The sequence below is a fragment of the Ambystoma mexicanum genome, chromosome 8 (assembly GCF_040938575.1).
Source record: "Ambystoma mexicanum isolate Mex_15411 chromosome 8, UKY_AmexF1_1, whole genome shotgun sequence".
NCBI lineage: Eukaryota > Metazoa > Chordata > Amphibia > Caudata > Ambystomatidae > Ambystoma > Ambystoma mexicanum.
Genome location: NC_090929.1, coordinates 562,703,536 through 562,727,681, shown reverse-complemented (window position 1 = coordinate 562,727,681; position 24,146 = coordinate 562,703,536).

The window sequence follows — 24,146 nt, the reverse complement described above, 5'->3', positions numbered from 1 at the left end:
CCCATTATTTCTCTTTTATTATCCTTTTTAGATTAGCCTTGTGTGGGTGGGAAGTTTTCTATTGTAGTTGGTTTGGCCTTAACTTCCTGATTCAGAATCCTGGTTCTGACCCAAGGCAAAATGGAGTTTCACAGTGACAGCTCTGATTGGTTAGAAAACACTGCTGAACAACAATGAACATTCTAAACTGTCACTCTTTGCCTTTCATCATCTAAACCCCAGCTGAGAGGACGTGTGTAGTGGCTGCTCCTGCTTTAGACTTGGGCCTGGTGGATTTTATCCTTCAGGTGTTAGCAGTTGAGCGGCTACTTTCTTGGGGGTTTCAGGAGAAGTTATCAGCTGTCAGGAATACGTTTTGAAGACAGGAAACTCTGAAGATCTTTAAGAAATCGTTCTGGAGATAAGTGACTTTGTTTTAACTGCTGCTCTGTTTATCTTAAAGACATTTAAGTGAGAACTCGTAAAATGTTACCTTTGAATTTATATTTTTGAACTTTTTGAGTGCGCTTGAAGATTTGCGCGAGGTTAACGGGTGAACGCTATTTGTAAAACGCGTACTACGTGTAATCTGAAACTAACCGTTGAACCTTTGCGCGTGCGAGAGAATTCAACAGCGCGTGTGTTTTCCAGCGCGTCTGCTTCCTAGCGCGAGAATCTGTTCGCCGCGTGAGAACTCTATAGCGAGTGTGTTTCCAGCGCGTGTGCTTCCTAGCGCGAGAATCTGTTTGCTACGTGAGAACTCTATAGCGCATGTGTTTGCAGCGAGTGTGCTTCCTAGCGTGAGAATGTGTTTGCCGCGTGAGAACTCTATAGCGCGTGTATTTCCTAGCGCGTGTGCTTCCAAGCGCGAGTATCTGTTTGCCGCGTGAGAACTCTATTGCGCGTGTGTTTTCAAGCGCGTGTGCTTCGGCGCGAGAACTCAATTGCGCGTGTTGTTACCAGCGTGTGTGTTTTTTAACACGTGTACTCGACCGCGTGTGAACTCTTTTGCGCGTGGGTTACAAGGCGCATGTGAATAGGCGCGGGAATTCATCAGCGCGGGAGTTTATAAGCGCGTGTGTTATCTGCGCGTAATTCCGTTTGCGCATGAATTCTGCTTCGCGTGTGTTTTCTTCACGTGGACTTTTCTTACAGTGCGCTTGTTCTTCAACGCAGGAAGTTTTCAACGTGCAAATCTGCAGTATTGAGATTATCTGCATGGAGAAACTGTGTTTAGTTCTTCAAGAATTCACAAACTTTATAGAATTGTAAAAAGTTTGAAAACTAAAGAAAAGTTTGAAAGAACAAGAAAGAAAAAATTAAAGACTATTTAACTGGACAATTAGTGAATTGTGGAGAAAAAAAAAGGCAAAGAGCAAAACTTTCCAGGTTTGCCCAAGTTAAGAAGTTGCTGTGAATTTCAAGAGTCTCAAGTAAGGGAGATTTTCAGCTTCTTTACAAGCTTCTCTAAGAAATTTCAAGAGAAGAACCAGGTATGATTCTTAATTATTAGTTAAGGATTTAAAGTCTTTCCCACTCTAAAGGTTAAGTAAGTAATGAAAGGATTTGTATCTGCTTTTCTTATATCCTCTGCAGGTTCAGCTTTGGTTAGCCTTGACGCAGTCAACCTGGTGTTGTTTTGTTATCCACTTCCCCCTTTCCCTTTGGGGTGTAGTTTGCACAGCTGAATTAATATCTAGTTCTGGGAATTACATTTCACGGGGATTGTCGGGGGTTCAGCAGCTTCTGCGGACACAGGACCTCTCAGCCTGACAGGAAGGGGGTATGAAGGCAAGTGCTGGCAATGGATGCTGGGGAGACAGGTAGGTGGGTGGTCTGGTCCCTGTCTCACTCTAAAGGGGCCAGGCACCAGTCCCAGTGGTATAACATTAGCAAGGACGGGGGAAAGGGAAGGAAGAGGAGAAAAGGAAAGTCTTGAGAAGTTTCTGGAACTTAAGAAAATCTGGCTCAAGTCTGAGGGGGGCAAGGAGGCCTCTCCAGAGGGAGGAAATTGCTGAAGAAAGGGATCTACCTCCGAGCTTGAAGAAACATTTGACCTGCAGAGAGTTGGAGCCAGAGGACCAAAGGTCCTATGCCCCACCAGTAGTATGCAAGATCATTGTGGCATCTTGTTTCATGCACAATGTTGCTACATGGTGTGGCATACCAGTGGAGCTGCAGGAGGGACATCGCACTCAACCACAGGCACTACCCATTCCTTTGGCAGGCCAAAGCATAGGGATAGGATGCACGCAATCAGGTCATGCAAACCTACTTCACCTGAATAGCAGCACCTGTGGAGCACACACAGTGAAGCCACATCCCTGTTGCCCGTCAATGAAGAATCAGGGTTAATCTACCTTTCCCATAACAGCACCCTGAGAATGTGTGTCTGGGAGAGTCAAACCTTATTTGTCGATAGCCATCAAATTAAGTGCACCAACCATGGACACAGTCATAGCAAGTGGAAATAGTATCCTTTTCGCTCACACACAAGTGCACAACACAATCAAAGAAACCTGTTACCAATTTCTCATGCTCACCACCAATAATTGTGCACGTAGACACCTAAAAGACATACAGGAGAACACAAGCAGAAAGGCACAGCGTATAATGTAAGCAGGAACAAACACTTGTGAGGACTGCTCAGGCCACCATAGGTGTATTTCACCCTAATATAGAGGTGGAGTGGCTACTTCATTCTCTGCAAACAATACAACTCATAAAACACATCTCCGTATAAAAAGTCATACAGACTGAGACAAGTTCGAGATCAATACAAGAAAGACGTCAATTTCACTGCAACATTTTCCCTTCAAAGTCTGCTCTAGCTGTCCTCAGTCATGGAGCAATGCACTTCTCTGCAGGTACTGAACCAGACTTGACTGCTGAGGTGTGACATGCAGGCATTCCACAGCCATGTGTTTTTGCATCACAGCAACTGTCTCCCCTTGCTGAATGCTTCAGAAGAAAGGAAAGCACATGAGAAGAGCAATTAACACATCACTACACTCAATGACACTGTACCCTGTGCCCCACTGAGTGCCATGAAACAACTGCGATTAATGACTCACAAGCCTCCCCTCTCCATGTCTCCCTCTGCACCCATGCTGCTCGAACTGATCAGCTCAGGACAATGCACATGAATCTACCCAACATAATGAGCACTTCCCTGCCACCAATGACACCATACCCTGTGCTCTCCTGAGTGCCATTAACCAGCCTGCATAAAGTACACACCTGGCTCCCATCCACCTCATTTCTCCCTTAAATCACCTCCTCAGCTTGCATAGACATGCATTGTGTGAATGAAAAACAACTAGACAGCTTTGAGGTGTCCTGTATGGAACAAGATAAGCTGTCAGCTATGGTCTACCCAGTGGCACCAAAGGATGGGGTGGCACCCTCGCCAACCAGGGCCCTGCCCTGGATGCCTCTGCGTTTTTCCTCCAAAGCGGGATGGATTTCTTGTGAGAAACCCTGCTGAGTAACGTGGCAGGCACACTACATCAGAGGCAGGTGAACAATGACTTGGCTAGGGCACTGGCTGGTACCTCTGAGCCATGCCCTCTGGAGAGTCCTGGGCAAGGCTTGTCAAACCTCCCCGTCTGCTTGCATGGGCAAGTAGTTCAGAATAAAACAAGTTCATAAACAGATAAGTACTTTTGAAACCTTCCAATGTTCAGTACATTAACCCTTTGCTGGGGAAAGGATATAGCAAAGAGTGAGAGGTAAGAAGAGCCCCTCAGGGAGCCAGGACAGCCAATGTTAATTGCACAATGTCAAGGAGAGCTGAAGATCTTCTTGGCAGATAGGTAAAAGGTCTTACACAATGTTTGAAGAACTGTTTGTAGAAAATAGAACACGTTAAGGGCCACAAGCTGGGAGGCTTGTGAGGGGCAAAGGTCTCAACTGAGAACAAGCAAGGCTACACAACAAGAGGTAAGTTCTCTTAGTCTTTACAGTACCTCCAATGGGCAAACTTCAATTCAGCGGTCCTTCAGTTATTCAGCTTCTCTTGTCTTACAGCAAATAGCAACACCATGGTTCTTGTACCACTTCAGACTTTCCTTGCTTCTGGGGTCCAGCATTCTGTTGAGGTGGCTCAGGCTTGGTCAGTCCTGCAACAGGGAAGTCCGGAGGATCTTCCTAGTGCTCGGTCTGACTTAAAAGCAACGCACACAATCTGGTGTTCCTCTGCCTGGCTCTTCGGTTGCATCAGCAACTGCGGTGGAAATGCAACCAGCTTTGAGAGGATGTCCAGACAGACTTACTTTGGAGTTGATTGGTCCCACCAACTCAAAGGGAGAAGTCGTCCTTGCAGGGCTTCTCCAGTAGAGGCGAATTCAGAGCTTCAGCACAGCAGCAAGGCTTCACCAGGCAAACCAACGGTCCAGGATTTGTAGCAAGTGTCTCGTCTAAATTCTTCTTCAAATTCCTTCTCCCAGTGGTCGACTCTGCATTCCAAGCCAACAAGCCTTGCCTTGTATGCAGGTTTTTCCCATTCATTCCAGCAGGGTGGCTGTCCTTGCTTGGCTGCCAGCTGGCCAATCACCTTTGGGTGCATTCCTGTAACCAAGGTGATTAAGTACAGGGAGTTTCGGGCTCCTCCCTTACTTCCTGCCCCTACCAGACATACTGGAGTCAGAGGTGGGTTTCACTAGTGAATCCTGCCAAAGACAATACAAACAAAGAGACCAAACCTGGTTTGGTGCGCAGAGTAAATCTCAAGAAAGATCTTTCCAACAAGAAATGTCAAAAAAAGAAGACCATGGCCATTTTGATGAGATCGGCACCCAGTGCTGCCTTACCATGGCGGTGAACGCAGACTGTGGTAGAAAGACACAATGGTAGTAAAAAGTAAACCACAGCCACCAGCCATTAAGTGTAGAAAGGGTAGCATAAAAATATCTTACATGAGAAACTAGACAAAGGGGATACTAAGTAACCCCTCCAGCACTCTATTGTAAATAGTGTGCACTGGTTATATAAAGTTACACAATGTAAGTAAAGTCAATTTCACTTCACTGCTCTTGGAAACATTAGTTTATCCAAGAGGAGGTATTTTCACATTTGGGAAATCTAAGAGACTTCCCTGTGCCACTGCATTGAAGGTGCTGTGTGACACAATGTAAAGATGATGCCTATGGATTTTTTCAGACTCCAAAGTAAAAAAAAAAAATACAGAAAATGTATCACATTTAAATTACATGAGAGATAAAAAGTCCTTAAATCCAGCAAAAGGGCTTGGGGTCTCTAAGGTAGAGGGGAATTAGCACATTTCTGATAATCCTCCCTAACAGTGCCCCTCTACTCCTTTCTGTCAGCAATATGCATCTGGAGGTAAGGTACCTCATCCAGGCGGAATTGGATTATGAGACCTCCCTCTTTTTTTCCAAGCACCAGGCCATAGCACCTTTCTTCCTTCCTGGCTAAATACTTCCACTGCCTACACCCCTGTACTGCTGTGCTGCTATACCTCTTCACCAAAAATCAACTTTAGCTGTGTTCACATCCTGCACTGATTTTGCTGCTGTTTTTAAAAATTGAATGTAGCTGTGTTCACATCCTGCATTGGTTTTGCTGCTGTTAAAAAAAAAAATGATTTAGCTATGTCCACATCCTGCATTGGTTTTGCTGCTGTTTTGAAACCATTTGAATTTAGCTTTGTTCACATCCTGCTTTTCATGGCAATGTGCTAACTGGTTACCCCATCTGCTCTAGTCTGTTATCTGTTCCCTACCCCTATACATCTCCCATTGTTTCTTATCAATCCTGTTTGTGTCTCCCTCTGCAATTGCTTCCTCCTTGCATACCTCCTCCCATGATGCACCTCAATAGCACTGCCTGATTAGGTATACCACACTCTGTGACACTCTATGGCGCTTTCTATCTCCTCTAACTGTTTCTCAATCTCCTATCCTTCACCTCTCACTAAGTCTGGCAGGAATACATTCAAGAAGGACATACTGGTCTCAAACCAAGGCCTTGCTATCACTGACACCTACGTCAGTGCTTCCGCAGGAGAGACTCTCACTGACATACTCTTTGTCGTTCCCTCACCATACTTATGGACTCTCCATATTGCCGCTCTTCTCTCTCCTTACTCTTCCTCACACATAAATGGTGGCACCCCCTAGGAGGCTGTTCTTGCCTCCTCTTGCACCTCTAGGGAACATCATTAATGTCTATCGAACTTGTGCCATCCTGGTACAAGGGTGTTAGCGAGAATTCTCCAAAATGGCTAATTTCCTTACCTACTGAGTCCCTCAGCAGCTTTGCTGGATTTATAGGATTTATTTTTTTCACCTGGTAAGAGTGTGAGCCTTTTTTCCCACTCTTACGTGTGTTTTGCAGTGTGTGTTTAACTTTTTCTTGTGTTCAGATACTGTGGAGCCTCACCTAGTCCACAGGCATCATCTTTTTACTGTGTGTTACACAGCACCCTCAGTGCAGTGACACAGGGTTGTCTTTTAGACTTCCCAACTCAGACTCCATTTTATGGGACTGACTACTGTCTCCCAGAACATGTAAAGTACCATTAACTTTAATAGTTTCTTTGAAACCACAGACTCAGTACCATCTATCTTACATACAGTACTGGAAAGGGTTAATACTTATCCCTTTTTGTCTGTTTCTCTTGGAGCATTGTTTCACTCCCTTTTCATCAAGACTTGGCTGGTGGCAGTGGTAACTACCCTATTTTTCCTACCGCGGTTATCTTAAATAACCTTGGTATTGTTGTAGGCTAACTGGGTAACCTCAAACTTAAATCTGCTGGACCATATTTGTTTTTATTTGGTTCCAGCTGGGTTTATTCACCATTTCTTTTTGAAAATGTCTTTCTGTTGTTTTTCTCTGCGCGACAAACCAGGTATGGTTCCTTTGTTCACCGTCCTTCTCGGGCTTCTGCACAGAAGCCCTCCTTAGGTGCATGAAAGTCTGGGTAGGCAGGATGTGAGGGAGGGGTTTGAAGACACCTGCCATGGGTTCCTTTGGTAACCCAAGTCGCACTCCTCTTTGATTGGCTAGGTGACTGTCCTGGCGGGACAGCCACCCTGCTGTGTGACTGACAGCCAGGCTGTGTGAATGGGGGACAACTGCATAAAAAGCAGGTCTCTAGGGCTTGAAAGGCAGAGTTGCCACTGGAATGAAAGAACCAAAGAGGAGCTGAAAGAAGAGGATCCCTACCATGACGGAACCGCCCGGTGAAGCCCTGCTGCAGGTCCGAATCTTCGAACTCCAACGACAGAGAGGATCCTCCAGGAATCTTCTTCCCCTGAGCTGGTGGGACCAACCAGTTTGCCCAAACTGAAAGCCAGGACTCCCTCCTCTGTTCGAATTCATGTACAGAGCTACAGTGGGCCAAATAGCCAGGAAGGTTGGACCATGCTTGGGTTTTAAGGAGCGCACCTTTTATTCATTGTTTTGCTCTTCTGCTGGTTTCTTCCCTGGGTAGTGCAGGACTCTCCAGTCTTCCTCCTTTGTGTCAGTCCGACAGTCGCTTCAGGAACCCTGAGCCTGCAGGAACTACCAGGAACGTCCATCTCAGCTACAGCTTCTTCTCCCTTTAAAGGTACTGTGCAAATCCAGCTGTTTGTTTCGTTCAGCCGCGGTGAAAGTGTGTGAAATCTTTCTCCAATCTGAGGGCTTGTCCTTCTCTACTTTTTAAACTAACTTTTCTGCCGACCAACTTCGTCCGGAACTCTTGGAAATGACTTAACCGCGAACTACCCTGAGCTGTATGATCTTGAGCAAAATACTTTTGTCCTATTGACTTTGGCCCTAAGCCTTTTTGATTTGATTCCATCACTGTAGTTCCTCTTTCTAGATTGCCCTGCTTACTTACCAGTTGGTGATGGTGATGTTCAATTTCTGCCTAACTTTGTCTTTCCCACCCTTTTAAATTTCTGGAATGCCATTTTGCTCCCACTTCATTTGTGAGCTTAACATGTCTGGAACCTATTGGGAGTGGTGTGGTGTATTAAGAGTGTGATTTTTAAACTGCTTTACTTTACTGATGTGTAAATAAATGTATATTATTTTACTCAGAAACCTTGAGTCAATGTTTGTTTGAATCATAGTAATTGCTGTACTTTGTGTCACTATCTGATAGTGCTCACTTGCTCTTGAGATAAGTCTGGCTGCTCAGCCATTGCTACCACTTTACTGTGTAGTACAGGCTTGTACAAAAGGTGAATTTTTACTGTCACTTGTAGTCTTAGTTGTGAGTGTTGTTCCCAAAGGGTACTGCATATAATTCTGCCTAACAAAGGGCCTCAACCCAACCTCTTACGTTTTGATAGGCTCCTTCCTGGCCTTATCAATTGTCCACCTTCCTCCTCACGTATTCCCTTGCCACCTCCCTCTATCGCTGCCCAGGAACCCTTACCAACTATGCCCACCTTGGCTACCTTGCCTACTACCTACCTCACCACCTCTCTCACAACGCCACCCTTGTTTCTTTCAACTGTACACGCTCCCTTGCCTACTCACACTACGCTGACAACCTTGTGATCCTCTTCTACCATGCTGCACTGAACATCCACTGCTGCCGCACCTGGGACTCCCTTGCCTCCTGTGGCCCCTACCACACTGGCTACCTTGCACTATCCTAGCTCCCTTGCCTGCACCCTCCTCACTGACACCCTTGTCATCCTTGCCTCCTATGCCTCCTCCTACCTCTATTTCTCAGAAACCCTTGCCGCTTAAGGGGTGGGTCATCTGTTGCCTGCACCCCCCATGAAAGTCCTTCAGAAGTGGCAACCTGCTCCATGTTGCCAGACTACGTTTTCTCTCTGCTGTCAAGCACTCCTGTGACATCTGCCACCTACTTGAACTTCTGGACCATGATGTTCCTGCTCTTATTGAGATATGGTTTAAGGACAGCTCTGTCACGAGTTTTGACACACTCCTCCCTGAAGGCTAAAAGATCCTCTCCCTGCCCAGACCCAACAAGCCAGCAGGTGGAGTAGCCTTGATCTTTGCTGAGTGGATCCGTGTTTCCATGATTCTCAGTCAGGTGTTCTCCAATGTCTGGTCCACGGTCTCTCTCTGTCACCTGTGGCCTCTCTTACTGTGGCCACCTTCTATCAGCTGCGAGGCCAGTCAGCCCTCTTCCTCTCGGAATGGGCTGACCTGGCCTCTTCTCTCCTCTCCTCCTCTTCCCAACTCCTCCTGCTGGGGGATCGATACATATATTTTGACTCTCCAGGCTCATCAGGTCTTTTCCGCAACCTGTGTGACTCCCTTTCACTTTCCATTCTACCCTCTGGTCCAACGCATACTGTTGACCACAACTTGGATGCTCTCATCTCCACAGATATCCCACTCTCTATTCCTCTCACTACCTCACTCTCATGGACTGATCATTCGCTTCTCTCTTCTCACTTGAAATTCTCTTCTCCTTTATCAATGGCACACTCTACACCACCCCCTGCCTTACAGGTCATCCAACCCCTGAAAAGAGTGTCAGTGGTGGCCTTTGCCTCCATCTACTCTGGTCTTTCTACTCCTGCAGCAGACTCCCACCCTGATACAGCCCTCTCTAACATTCACTGTTCCATCTCCAACACTCTTGACATTCTTGCCCCTGTCTTGAGGGTCCGACTAAAGCCTACCAAAAAGTTTGTTTGTTTGTTTGTTTGTTTATTTATTTATTGTGCGCGCCGGACGCAGACGTATTAGGGCGCAGGTACAAAGAGAACTTACAGCTTAGTTACAGGAGTGGTAAAGATAGGTTATCTCATAGTTACAGGATGAGGGTAATTAACATAGAACAAATATAGTAGCATGTAGGTGTGGACAATATGTCTTAAAATGTACAGATATTTACATATTTAACATAACTAAATCAAAAATACAGTGCATGTAGGCAGGAGGGCTAAGTTAGTGTGGTGCGGTAGAGTAGGTTACATATCTTTCTCGATGAGCCATTTAATTGTGCTCTTTCTGAATTTGGCAAATGTTTGGTCAGATCTGAGTGTGTGTGGCAGGGAGTTCCACAATTGTGCTGCCCTGACTGGGAAACTGGATCCTCCAATGGTGGACAGTTTGAATCTTGGCACTTGAAGACAGTTTGGGCTGGCTATTCTAGGGGGTCTGGTGAAGATTTTGTTAGAAAATCGTTCAGTTAGGTAGCTAGGGGCTTTGTTATTTAGGCATTTGTAGATTAGGGAAGCCAATTTGAGGTTAATTTTTTCTTGGGTGGAGAGCCATTTATGTTTCCTTCTTATTTAGAGATGTGTGCTCTTCTAGGGATGCTTAGGGCAGCCCTGAGTGTGTTATTTTGTAACACTTGAATTCTATTGATAATTTGTTTGTTTGCCCCTATGTAGAGGGCATTACAATAATCAAGTTTTGATAGGATGAGGGCTCTGGAGAGGATTAAGCAGCTGTCAGTTGACAGGAATGGTTTCCCTGCTCTTATTAGTTTACAGGTATAGGCCGTAGATGAGGTCAGTGAATTTACCTGTTTGGTGAGGGATAGGGTTGAGTCGAGGTACGATCCTATGGTTTTTACTTCTCTGGCGACCTTAATGGTATTCCCATCAATAATGAATGCCGAGTAATTAAGGTTCAGTTTTGAGATGCGAGCTGCGGTGCCCAGGATGATGAGCTCTGTTTTGTCATTGTTCAGATATAGGTCATGGTTGGCCATCCAAGCCTGAACGATGCAACTCTTGGTCTGACTCCGATCAGGCTGCCCTTAAACACAAGTGCAGAGCAGAAGAACGGAATTGGGGGCATTCAGGTGCACCCTCTGACAAACTGGCCTGACACCTTCTTCAAAGGCAATACAGACTCTGCATCCGCTCCAAGAAATGAGTCTACATTCAAGCCTTCTTCTCCATGGCATCTAACAACACGGCCACACTTTCTGCAAGGAACTGTCCAACCCTACTGCAGCCACATCATCTACTGCACCCACCCAGGCCCTTTGCTCCTCTCTGGCCACACAATTCACCACCAAAACACAGGACATCTTCTCTTCTGCCCCCCCTCCAGCACCAACATCTCTTGGGTCCCCCTCGGCTTCCCCCACCACTCCCCCTCTTTTCTCCTCCCTCTCCCCTGTCATACCTTTTGAGGTCTCTAGACAGGTCTGGTCTATGAAAGCCTCTTCCAAACAGGTGGACCCCTGCCCCTCAAAAACCATCAAGGACAATATAGACACTCTCGCTCGAGCCTTGGGTGACCTCTGGAACCTCTCTTTCACCACTGGAGTTTTCCCCTCTCCTCTCAAGCACTCTCGTGTGCACCCTCTGCTCAAAAACCACCCTCTGCTGACCCATATATTCCGGCAAACTATTGCTCGATTTCCATCACCCCTTTCCTGGGAAAACTACTGGAGAAGTTGGCTATCACTCCACACTGAATCTGTTGGTTGTCTCCATGACCATCAGTCTGGCTTTAGAGCATCCTGAGGCACGAAAACTGCTATTCTGAAGTCCTGCTGACAAATCTTGACTTTAACTCTCCCTCTGTCCTCATTCTTCTTGACCTCTCTTCTGCTATCAAATGCCAGTAAGACAGAGATCATACTCTGTGGGACCCCTACTGCTGCTTTCCCACTTTCACACTGGCTGGCATTCCTTGGCCCTGCACCCTTACAAACCAATGAGGTAAAAAATCTAGGGGTCATCTTTCGACTGCACTCTCTCATTCTCTTCTCACATCTCAGACGTCTCCCAAAAGTCCCACTACCAACGATACCTGCTCTGAGGTATTCTACCTTTTCTCATTTTCCCCAGAGGTTCAGCACCTCGAGAGCCCAGGTTCTCTCTAGGCTGGACTACTGCAACAGCCTCTTCCTACTTCTATCTCCGTCCTCCACAACTCATCCAGTACAAACCCACAAGACTTATCCTTGGCCTTAAGCCCAGGGACCGCATCTCTCTGGCGCTGAAATCCCTCTGATGGTTCCCCATATCTGCAAGGATCAAGTTCAAGACCCTCTGCATAATCCACAAGGCTTTCTGGTGCCAGGCCCCACACTACCTACAATGCTCTCTTCCTATATACTCTCCCTCTAGAGTCCTACACTCGTCCTCCTCCAACTCTCTGCGGGTGTGCCGCTTTCACAAACAGATTTGGGGGAAAATCTTTATCCTCTGCAGGGACCTCCCTGTGGAACAGCCTCCCTTCCTCTCTCCTTCTTGAGCCAGAACACCTTAAGTTCCAGAAACTCCTCAAGACCTTCCTCTTCTCTTCCTCCTTCTGTCTCCCTCTCCCCTGCTAACCTCTGTCCTTTTTCTCTCCACCCTCCTTCTACTCCCAGTTTTTGTTGACTGGTTTCCTGGTTCACCATCAGAACCTTACATGTCCCATGCTCCCCGACAGTCTTTTTGCACTTGCCTCCAGGCCACTGCACTATGTTCAGAATTACTACACTTGCCTCTGGGCTGCTGCACTATGTTCAGCATTACTGCACTTTCAGCTTATGGTCCATGAGCGCGGGCAACCTCTCTGCACTTAACCCAGGGCCCTGCTGGACTGTACTTGATTGTTCCCGCCCACACCCTCCTTCCCTGCACCTCCGTCGGTACGCATGTAGGACATAAAGGTACTATGACTAGTTTGTTCACCTGTCCTGTTACCCACCCACCCCCATTCCTGATTGTTGTCCCCCCTCCCTTGCTTGGTCACAACTGTAACACTTCATGCACTTGCACTAGGAGAAATGCTGTCAGGCCTAGTATGCTAGTTTTCTGTTAGATCATTTGTAAAATTCAAATGCTTAAGAATGACTACTATATTCCCTTTATCCCTTCCCACTTTGAAGCGCTTTGAAGTACTCCACCTGTGTATAAGTACTGTATAAATAAACAATTACAATTAAAATTACAAAGGAGACTAACCTGGCTTTCCTCACAAATGTCAAGTGAAGAGGGAAGAACCCAGTGCAGAATTCAAGTCCGGTGGCAGGGTGAGGCTGGTAGTGCCACCAGGCATACTGGGATCGGGTCATCTTGGAGGGGGCTGGCATGGGAATGCAGTCCAAAGCTTGTGATAAACTCCATGTAAGTCCAAATACACACACAAGACTGATAGACAACAAGTACCTTACGTGAAAGTTGAAAAGAACTTTGAAGACAGAGTACAAGAGTGAGTGAAACCATTGAGCAGTAAATGGGTGTGGTACATGCAGTCCGCTCGGTCACAGTGGGCAGGTCAGTTGACCAGAATGGTGGATCTTCTTGTGGGACTGCTGGCCGGGCACACACAGCCCTTGAAGATTACATTCCCTCCATGGTGGGGCACTGTGACTGGCTCTGGGTTGGCAGGTAAGGCCACAGGGGGTAGATGGCTCTCTGATCTGGCATAGAGTGACACCGCCCCCCAGCATCAGTCTCGCCATGTCTGCAGGGCCGAGGGTGAATGACCGCTGATGCACCCTCCTCCACCAACCATCTGATTAATTGTTCTCCTTCCGCTCAGCTCTTTTATTCCCCCTGGCCACTTTTTTTCCTGCTGTTTTGTCGCTTTGGTGCGCTCGGAGGCCCATGGGCATGCAGAACCTTATTATGAATTAAAAGAAATAAATAAATAGATCCTGGCCCCTCTCTGGGAGTTACCAGGTCAGTGATTATGGATGGGGTCCCCTGATCAAAGTGCAACTATCTACTGGGATGGACCATCCTCAGTGCGTTAAAACCACATTGTGCTGCTGGGGAGCAAGGGCTGGGGGTCTGCAGTGATGTCAGTTGTCCGCCAACCCATCTTCAAAAACAGACCAATGACTCAAACACATTTGCGAGTCACATGCCTGTACCAAATTCTTGGTGCAATGAAGGTGAGGGCTGGTGCACACCGGTTGCACCACCAGCCCCTCTACCACACTCTGTCAGGGAAGTGGAACATAAGTATGTGTGATGGGACCCAAATGATGGTGAAACACTGGTGGAGGTCTGTAGTGTTTCTGACATTCTAATTGGTCATCTGACCTGGATATCGGAAAAAGACTAATAAAACCATGTAGTAGCTGGTTTCCTCTGAAGTTACCCTCAGGAGAGCTGACACTCAGAACCCAAACTTTCACCTGGCAAAGCAAATGATCAGATGTCTTGGAGGTGATAGTATCTTAACCTATTCTTAAACTTAAAATAGCAAGAAGCCAGGCTCACTGGTGTGGAAAAAGTGGCCCACAGTCGTCGAATGCAAGTACACTGTGGGCCACTTTTGGGAAGCAGAACTGTCACTTTGGGATGCATCTAATGCTGGGTTAAGGAGACCCATGCCAACACCCAAAATATGATATGGCATTTATAACGTGCCGATACACAAGTGTTTCAAGACATCAGACATCGGACTTGGTTGATATAGATAGCAGGACTGTGGCTTGGGAAGACAGAATCTGCAAATGATCGAGTAACAACTCACCTGCTCAATCAAGTGGCCCTGAAAAAGATAGAACTGGAGTGTCGGCCCCATACTAGGCCATCGTCAGTTCTGAGAGCCATGTGGCGAAAACCTGATGAGTAGGAAAGCTGCTGTTGTGCGCACAGATGCATGGGGCAAAGGCCTGGGTTGAGCTGACACAGGTGCGGATCTTGGAGGGAGTAGCAAAATTCAAAAATAGAACTTTAAAGGCTGAACTAGTGAAGAGTTCCATGTGAGTAGCAGTTAAACATGGGTGAGGTTGTCCCTAGAGATGGACGAGCGTTGTTCAGCAGGACGGGGAAGGCTTCTGTTGCACTAAACTAATTGAAAGTGAGTTGGGTTTGGATCCCCGAACCAGGAGTGGCATAGACGGGTGCCCCTGTGCCGTACAGTGTGGTAATGCAAACTATCCCAGAGAAGTCATCAGGAGGCCCGGCCCTCTCGTGAGGGTCAAGCTCCAAGTTGTTGAGGGCAGAGCCTCGGACAGCAGTCCTGCTTTTTTGATTTGTTTCCCCCACTGCATGTCTATGTGAGATGACACGAGATTGTGTGGGCCCTGCTGGTGCCCCTGATCACCTGGTCCAGCCACAGTAGCACTTCCCTGGGACACCTACTGGATTGTGGCACTTACATTGGCCTCCAGTTGCTGTGCTCGCTTAGCCTTTCCCTCTGTTGCCAGGCCTGTTGGTCCCCAAATCCTCTGGGGACACAGTTTGAGCATGTAGGAGCCTGTTCAGCTCCCATGACACATGTCTGTCCCATGGGGAGACACTTCACACCTGCTATCTTGGATCCTGGTGCAGACAAATGTAGGCGACTGCTGTGCCAGGTGTGAATCAGGCTATCTAGTCAGAACGCTGTGGCCATATGGCAAGTTAGGCCAAGTCGAAGGGCCAAAGGCCTGAGACAGCCACCCATATCACATGGCTGTGTGCCCTTAATTTTTAGCCTGCCTTGAGACCACGATCCAAGGTCTGGATCTGAAGCTGCCATCTGCAACCAAGGCATACCCTCTCTTGCCTGGCTCCCATGAGTTGGCTCCTTCTGGTCTGCTAGGAGAACTGGATAGGGAGAACAGTGCTCAACACATATCCCACATTCACACTGGTGTTCCCAGGTGCATGAGAGTTTCCTGTGCACACTGTGGTGAAGCAGGAGGAGTAGACCCTTGTGGCACCAACACTGCAGCAGAATCATTGATGAAACTGTGTCTCAGAGGATAACTACTACCATATTGAAGTGATGCAGCTGCTCTGCTACTCATGAATACCTGACCCTTAATTAGGTTCTCTACAAATCATCATGCACTAGATTCCACACAAACATGAGTGAGAGAGGTTGGCCACTTGTGTCCACAACCGAGTTCAGAGGCAAGCAGCTGTATGCAATGACACACAGGTGCCTATCTGGTTACCATCACTGCTTTGAGGGACACTGACATAAAGACTGTAAAGGATCAGAACCAATAGTCAGTCCAAAGGTGGTATGTGTGTGGGTAAATATTTGTATTAAGCAATACAAGGGTTGTACAAACCCCTCTCTGTCCCTAACTCTATGAGGGATTCCCTACCTCAAACGAAACAAGTGAAATTGTCAGGCAGTCCAAAACACTAAAGTTGTCACTGTTGTGTCCGTATTTAAGTAATAAAGAAAGTAATGCTCCAAAATACAAAGTGGCAAGGCTATGGTGGTGCTCCTTTCCCCTAGGCTTCTTATTCCCCTTTAGTACTGTATGGTATATGATTGAATGTCTCTAGAGATCCCTCTTTGGATCCTGCACCCTTAAGGTCTTCATAGATTTCTGGTTGTTGGTCTCTTGTATGGGCAGAGCCTAAACTTACAAAAGGTGGCTTGGTTCTTCCTCTATCTCTTTTGCTGCACACTGGAGGCTTTTATTTCTTGTGCTTTGGCTTTCTATTATGAAGTACTGGACTCTCCTTAATGCTCTGTTCTTACTTCTCATATGAGTGGCTCACACTACTATGGTATAAATGCTTAGCTTAGTTTCTGGTATTTTTAGACAGTTCTTTCTGGATGGTTTCAGGGTTCCAGATCCCTTATTTTGGGGTACAGGTCCTCGTCTCGTACAGCGGTGCTGGGTCTCCTTGGTTCACCCTTCCACCAAGTGTGCATCTGCTCCTAGGTTTGCTTTAGGGTCCCAGACCATATTTTGAGGTGCAGGTTTGCGACTCGCACAATGGTGTTGTCTCCCCTTGGTTCACTCTCCTGCCAAGTAGATAACTCTCTCAGGCTTTCTCCAGGGTCCCAGACCCCTCTCTTTGAGGTGTGGTTCCTTGACTCACACAATGGCATTATCTGACCTTGCTTTACTCTCCTGCCAAGTAAGCAACCCTCTTGGGCTATTCATGGTCCTGGACGTTGAGGTTTACATGCTCAGCTCTGTGCCTTTCCAGATCCCGTGCAGCTCGCAAGCAACCCGCATAACAGTCTCTCCTCAGATCGGTACGGATGTTCTCGAGCTTCTGCTGCTTCTCTGGAGGCTACGGTCAAGTTCGGGACTTTGTCGCAGTCAGCACTGGTTCATTTGATGTCTGCTCCTTCCTGTTCCGGGTGTCCTTTCCCCAAGATCGCTCACCTGTGCAATGGAAGCCTGGAGGTTTCCCACAGCAGTCATGCAGTAGTCCTGGCATCTGGGACCTATCTAGTGTTCTTCTCCTCTGTGCTTGACTTCACAGGATCTTGCCCTCATCTCACTTTCCACTCCCCAGATTGCCGCTGCAGCTGAGCCTGAACACTTTGAAATTCCTGCGAAGAATAATTATACTGCTTTGGGCCAATCACCGGTTGTTCTGGTTCTTAAACATAATCTTTGTACTCGTGGTCCTCCTCTTCGTCCCAGTACTAAAGCTATGTGTCTGATATTTGGAAGTCTTGGGATTTTCATATTTGTTGGTATTGTTTATTTATATAGCACCTATACACCTGCAAGTTTTTCAAAGCACTCAAGGAGGGTGGGAAACATGGGGTAAAACAACAGTCGCTCAGAACCTTTGAAATTCTGAGACAATAATAGTCTGCAAAGGCAGAGTAAGTGCATTTAATATATTTAACAGTTGAGGCACAGCAAATAGGCCTGATGGCAATTCTGCGGTTTTACCAAGTGCAATTAAGGGGCAGGGAGAGGGGAGAAACAGACAGACGATTTTCTGGCAGGTGTATTCTGATCGTTCAATCGCACAGACGGTCACAGGGAGGGCAGGCTCCAAGTGCACCCAGTTGGTGGGGACTTGGCAGAGTGCAGAGAGAGCCACTCTCATGGGTAGTTTCTCAAGTGCAATGGGGTGGGGTGCAGGGCTCTGAGAGGAGTGCGAGAGAGGACAGCAGAGAGGCTATTGCCGAGGGAGGCACCTGCTGAGGATAAGGATCTCTCTCCAAATCTCTGCTTGGAGAACAGACTCACTCGCAGAAGGGTGGAGGTAGATGAACGGATGGCTCGTGAGGAACATTATTTAGGTAGGAAACGATGGAGCTAGGTGGGTACTGTAAGGATATATATGGGGTTTTATTATCATGCAATATGCAGCATGGAGGTGCAGCCATATGTAACGTTATGTGGGGTTGTATTGCCAACATACAATATACAGCATAGAAAAATAGCCAGGCCCAGTTTTAAACTGCAGACATTATTTCAGTAACAGCCAGCAGGCAAAGTTGTCAGAATACATTAAAAAAATAATAATTTAAAAACACAGTGTTCTGCCAGGTTAAAATAAAGAAGTGCACAATTTATATTGGATGTTTCATGTGTGAAAACTGCATTAGAATACATAACTGATTAACCTTGTACTAACATTACTAAAATACTAATTTCAACTTCTCAAACATTATAATGCAGTCTTCTGCGCACAATGAAATACAGTCCATGTTTTGGGGTCACTGTTTAAAATTCATTTTTTCCATGAGGAAACGCACACTAGCGTTTTCTTCATCTTGTGAAGAACAGAAATATGTTGTCTTGAAAAACAAAGGCTGGCACATGGCACATTTCTTTATTCTGAATGGTAGGGATTGTAGGCAGACCAGCCATGTCAACAGTTGGCTGAATGAGAGTTTTGCTAATGAATGAAAAAGGGGGAGTTGGCGGTTCATGCTGGGACCAGGAGACAGACGGTGCCATATATGTTGAACTACAAGTGGGTTGAGCGCTGGCTACGAGCATTATCAGCTGGCTACACCCCACACATATGGAGGAATTTCGCACTGACCCTGGGTCTGCGAAGACAGCAAGGTCATGCGGGGACTTCAGATTTCACTGGCCTTGGTAAGATTGGTGCCAAGTGATGAAAAAAAAAGTATGATGTACGTATGTTGCTAGAATCCATTGGCAGTGCAGGGAGGTTAGACAAATTGTATGTTTATTTTTCTCTATATGTTCAAAGTGTGAGAACATAAATTCATTATTGCAAAATATCTGCTTGTTTCTGTTCTATTGTTCTTTTATATCTTGCAGGTGATGCTGTACATATCATGTGGTAAGATGTTTCACAGATTGTAATTGTCATGTAATACAAAGTACAGATAAAATAAAACAGAGACTTTGGTGTCATTTATGCATCTGTAAATCATTTATATATGTGAAGTACAGAGGTGATATTAATATCAGTGCAGTAGTGCATTTACCAATTTACCACTGTAGTTAAAATAGCAGAATAAGTCAGTAGTAAATATCTACACAGTAGGAAGGTCTGTGTGTGCAATGTAATGAGTGATTCCTTCCTTGCATGCTGAAGGGAAGGGGTGCCAGATTAGGCACATAGATTACTGGATGTGCATAAGCCAGTAATACCAGCCACAAACAATAGGTAGCGCTAAGATTAAACTCATTAGGTTCTCTCAAGTGTCATAAATCTGCGGGTTCTCTACAGGCGACTAAAAGACATTCTAATAGAAAGGAAAGGTTTATGATGCGGTTGTAGTATAAAAAAAACATGCTCACCACTATACCACAGGAATAAGATAATTCTGAAAATACCACAAAGTAAGATACCACTAAAATTATCGCCAATACAAGCTAACAATATATGGTCACAAAAATAGAGTGATACCAAACCCACTCTAAATGTAAGGCCAGTTTACTGCCAAATTACCGCCAATATTTCTACGGTAAGAAAATACCACCAAATCCCAAATTTACCCCAATAAGACAACGGTCCTCATTACGACCCTGGCGGTAAGGGGTTTACACCAGCGTTAGCTGCGCCGACCCCTTACCGCCAACTACGAGTTCCCAAAGCGCCATGGTCACTTTTCCGCCCGCTTTTTGCGGGCGTAAAAATCCATGGCGCTATGGGACCTTGGTGTTAATTACGCCACCGTAATGTACGGTGGCGTAATTAACGCCTTCCCCACTCCCATTGAGCCCTATGGGGCCGAAATGGGAATGGGGAAGGGTAAATGGGTCAATGGGGACTTACCGCCCCGCCAACCTCGGAATGGGGCGGTAAGTCCGCCATCCGCCATGGCGTAAACAGACTTTACGCCATGGCCGAAAAGTCCGTCGATGGCGGAAAAAATCCGCCAGGGTCGTAATGAGGGCCAACATCTCTTACAGTACCAGGCCCCAGAAAGCCTTGTGGACAATGCAGAGGGTCTCGAACTTGATCCTTGCAGCCACGGTGAGCCAGTGAAGCGATTTCAGTGCCGGAGAAATGCAGGCTTAAGGCCAAGGAAAAGTCTGGCGGTTCTGTTCTGGATGAGTTGCAGAGGGCGCAGTGCAGAGGCAGGGAGGTTGAGGAAAAGGCTGATGCAGTAGTCCAGCCTAGAGAGAACCAGGGCTCTGGAGACAGTGAGCCGCTGGGGGAAAGTGAGGAACGGTAGAGTACCTCTATGACGGTGTAGCTGATAGTTAGACTTTTTAGAGATGTCCGAAATGTGAGAGGAGAAAGAGAGAGTGGAGTCGAAGATGACCCCAAGGTTTTCAAACCTCGCAGGTGGGTGCGAGCGCAGGGCCAGTGGAGGCCGGCCAGAGTGAAAATGGGAAAGCCGGAGCAGGAGTCCCAATGTGAACGATCACAGTCCTACTGGCATTGAGGCAGAGGTTGTTTAAAGCACACCATGACTGAATAGCAGATCTACAGTCAGATATGAGTGAGGAGGAGGAGGCTGTGGGTGAAGGTAGCCTGAAAGATAGTTGTGTGTCATCCACATAACCCTGACAGTTAGATGTGAAAGTGGCAATCACACATGCCAATGTAGCCATATAGACGTTGACGAACCAGGGGGATAGGTTAGATCCATGGGTTACACCACAGATTGAGAGAGCGATAGTCGAGCAAAATGCTCCAAGTTCCACCTGGGATGGGCGGTCAGAGAGCAAGGGGGTTAACCATGTCAGAGCCTAACATGTGATTCCCAGGGTGTCACAGAGACGTGCGATCAGGGTACTGGGGTTAACCATGTCAAAGGCAGAGGAGTGGTCAAGGAGAGGGGGGTGTTGGTGTCAAGGTTTGAGAGGAGGTCTTCACGGGTGTTCAGAATATCCGTTTCCATGACTCTGGATGCTCTAAAGCGGGATTGATTGTCGTGGAAGCACCCAATAGATTCAGTGTGGAGGGTCAGCTGAGAGATAGCCAACTTCTCCAGGAGTTTGCCAGGAAAGGAGTGATAGAGATAGGGCAGTAGTTTGCCAGAATGGAGGGGTCGGCAGAGGGTTTCTTGAGCAGAGAGTGCACAAGGGTGTGCTTCAGAGCAGTTGGGAAACCTCCAGTGGAAAAAGAGAGATTGCAGAGATCAGCCAAGGATGGGGTGAGCGAGTCAATGTTGTCCTTAATGGTTTTGGAGGGGCGTGGGCCAACCTGTTTAGATGAAGCCTTCATAGACCGGACTTGTCTGATGACTTCATCGGGTGAGATGGTTGAGAGAGAAGAAAGGGGAAGAGGAGGGAGGGCGAAGGGATGCTCCGGTGTTGGTGTATGCCAGATGGAATACATTGGCAACAAACCATGTAATTTCTGTCCAAGCATGTATAAGAATGATTTAAAGAGGGGGAATGAGTGGGATCACACTTCAGCTGGTGTATCCTGGCCATCACCTACATAGTGCCACAGGCTTTGGTTTGGCTCACCAACTTGCACATGTGGGTCTTTCTCACAAGATGAGTAGGATGGGTAACCAACATCACTGCAGACCCCTGCCATCCTTTGTGGTCCTCCCAACCTAGCAGTGCTATGTGTTTGGGGTACACTAAGGACAGTTCACCCCAGTTGACAATTGTACTGGGAGCCAAGGCCTCTTTCCCCGGTCTCTGATTTGGTGACCACTGAAAGATGCTGGGATGTTTGCCAGGGTAGTACATGCTGGTGGCCAATCACCCTTAGCCACGTGGACATGTCAAAACTGGAGTCAGGGGTCAGTAACATTCTCCATTAGAGTGGAGAGCCACCTGCCCCCCGCCCCCCGGGCTTCCTCAGGTAACCTGGAGACAGTTGTGGTGCACCACAAGGGAGGTAATGTGCCCTGTGTTGTCTGGATGTACCCGGGTGGTGGTCCTGCAAGGGGAGAAATCATGCCCTCTTCAACTCACTCTTCAAAGTACACCTCATCTGTCACTCAATTTACTTTTTGGATATTGGTTGCACAACCAAACTCATCCATGGATGAAGTCAACCACCAGATTTGTGTTGCATTCCCAAATACCTGATTCAGAGTTAATCTGATCACTCTGTGCTTGTGGACGCTACCAGCCTAAAACCATCCATGTGGTGTGCCCTTAACAGAAGGAGTTGGGCCCCCTGAGTGATTCTGGAGAGTCAGTCTTCTGTACACCACATTTCCTGCACCTGCCGCTGGACATGTATGTAGTGCTGTGCTCTTCCCTCTCCATGTGCTGGTACTGAGGGAATCCTCATCAGCTACTTCATCCCTGCTTAGTGAGATGGTCACATTCAGCATCTCCCCACATCTGTTCTAAGACAATACTCGGTAATATCAGACACTCAGGGGACTGGGCTTGAGTCCAGCCCTGTTGGGGTGTTGCCCTAGCATAGTACCTTTTTTTGTTGTAAAGTGTGGGCTGTTCTGATCTGCAAAAAACACCACCTGGGGAGTGCTTGCCTGATGGATGTGGTGGTGAGGCCTGCGCCCCACACCTTCCCATGCTGGCATCTGTGGAATACCACAGACAGCCAAATTTGGCACAGCCAGCTGCCATTTGGTAGGGGAATGTGTTTTGGGGCTCAACCCAACACCACCAGGTGCATGCTGTGGGCGTGCCTCACTTGACCCCACGAGGTGTCAAACTGGGAGGCAACGAGGTTCTGGAAACAAGTAACTGCACTATGTCCATGGGTCCAGTGATGGTGGTGATTGAGGACCTTAGGTGGACAAAGGTAATGAGGACACTGTAAAAGCCTCAGTTGCACACCGGGGGAGGGGGTTCCTGGGGCAATTGACAAAAAAAGTGATCCTCAGACTGGCGTAGCCACAGAAGGAACCCAGAGCTGCAAGGTAAGATTGAAGTGACGATGATCAATGTGTCCTACAAATCACACATTAAAATTGCAGGTAGCTGCATTCTTCATTGATGCATGAGCTAAGTGATCCACTTACAAGAGTCACAGACAACTTCAATTTTTCTAGATCTAGATGTCAGCCAGAATTTGCTGGTGCAGGAGAGGTAGGGGGGAAGGCAGCACCAACTGACCTGCCCGCATGGTGAGATGGACGTATGCCCTTTTCAACCTCCACACTTGGGACTGGGCTTGAGTCCGGCCCTGTTGGGGTGTTGCCCTAGCATAGTACCTCTTTTGTTGTAAATTGTGGGCTGTCCTGATCTGCAACAAACACCACCTGGGGAGTGCTTGCCTGATGGATGTGGTGGTGAGGCCTGCGCCCCACACCTTCCCATGCTGGCATCTGTGGAATACCACAGACAGCCAAATTTGGCACAGCCAGCTGCCATTTGGTAGGGGAATGTGTTTTGGGGCTCAACCCAACACCACCAGGTGCATGCTGTGGGCGTGCCTCACTTGACCCCACGAGGTGTCAAACTGGGAGGCAAGGAGGTTCTGGAAACAAGTAACTGCACTAGGTCCATGGATCCAGTGATGGTGGTGATCGAGGACCTTAGGTGGACAAAGGTAATGAGGACACTGTAAAAGCCTCAGTTGCACACCGGGGGAGGGGGTTCCTGGGGCAATTGACAAAAAAAGTGATCCTCAGACTGGCGTAGCCACAGAAGGAACCCAGAGCTGCAAGGTAAGATTGAAGTGACGATGATCAATGTGTCCTACAAATCACACATTCAAATTGCAGGTAGCTGCATTCTTCATTGATGCATGAGCTAAGTGATCCACTTACAAGAGTCACAGACAACTTCAATTTTTCTAGATCTAGATGTCAACCAGAATTTGCTGGGGCAGGAGAGGTAGGGGGGAAGGCAGCACCAACTGACCTGCCCGCATGGTGAGATGGACGTATGCCCTTTTCAACCTCCACACTTGGGAGTCCAACGTGACCATTGTGGAACATAACTAACTTGTTCATGGTGCACAGCCCTGTAAGTCTGCCTGCTGTCCTCTGTTGCAGTATGTCATCCCTGAATATGGTGACAGTGGCCAGGGCTGGGACAGGCATATGTGTGCCTTGTGCAATACCACCCGCCCGATCAAAAGATCCAACTAGAGGCAATTACAAGTGCAGCAACTATAACATACGCATGTGCACCTGGACTCATCATGGTTGCTGCCACACGACTTGCTCTCCAATGATTTCACATTAAATTGTTGTAAAAGTCCAGGTTCATCGCTGCAAATGGGGACAGACGT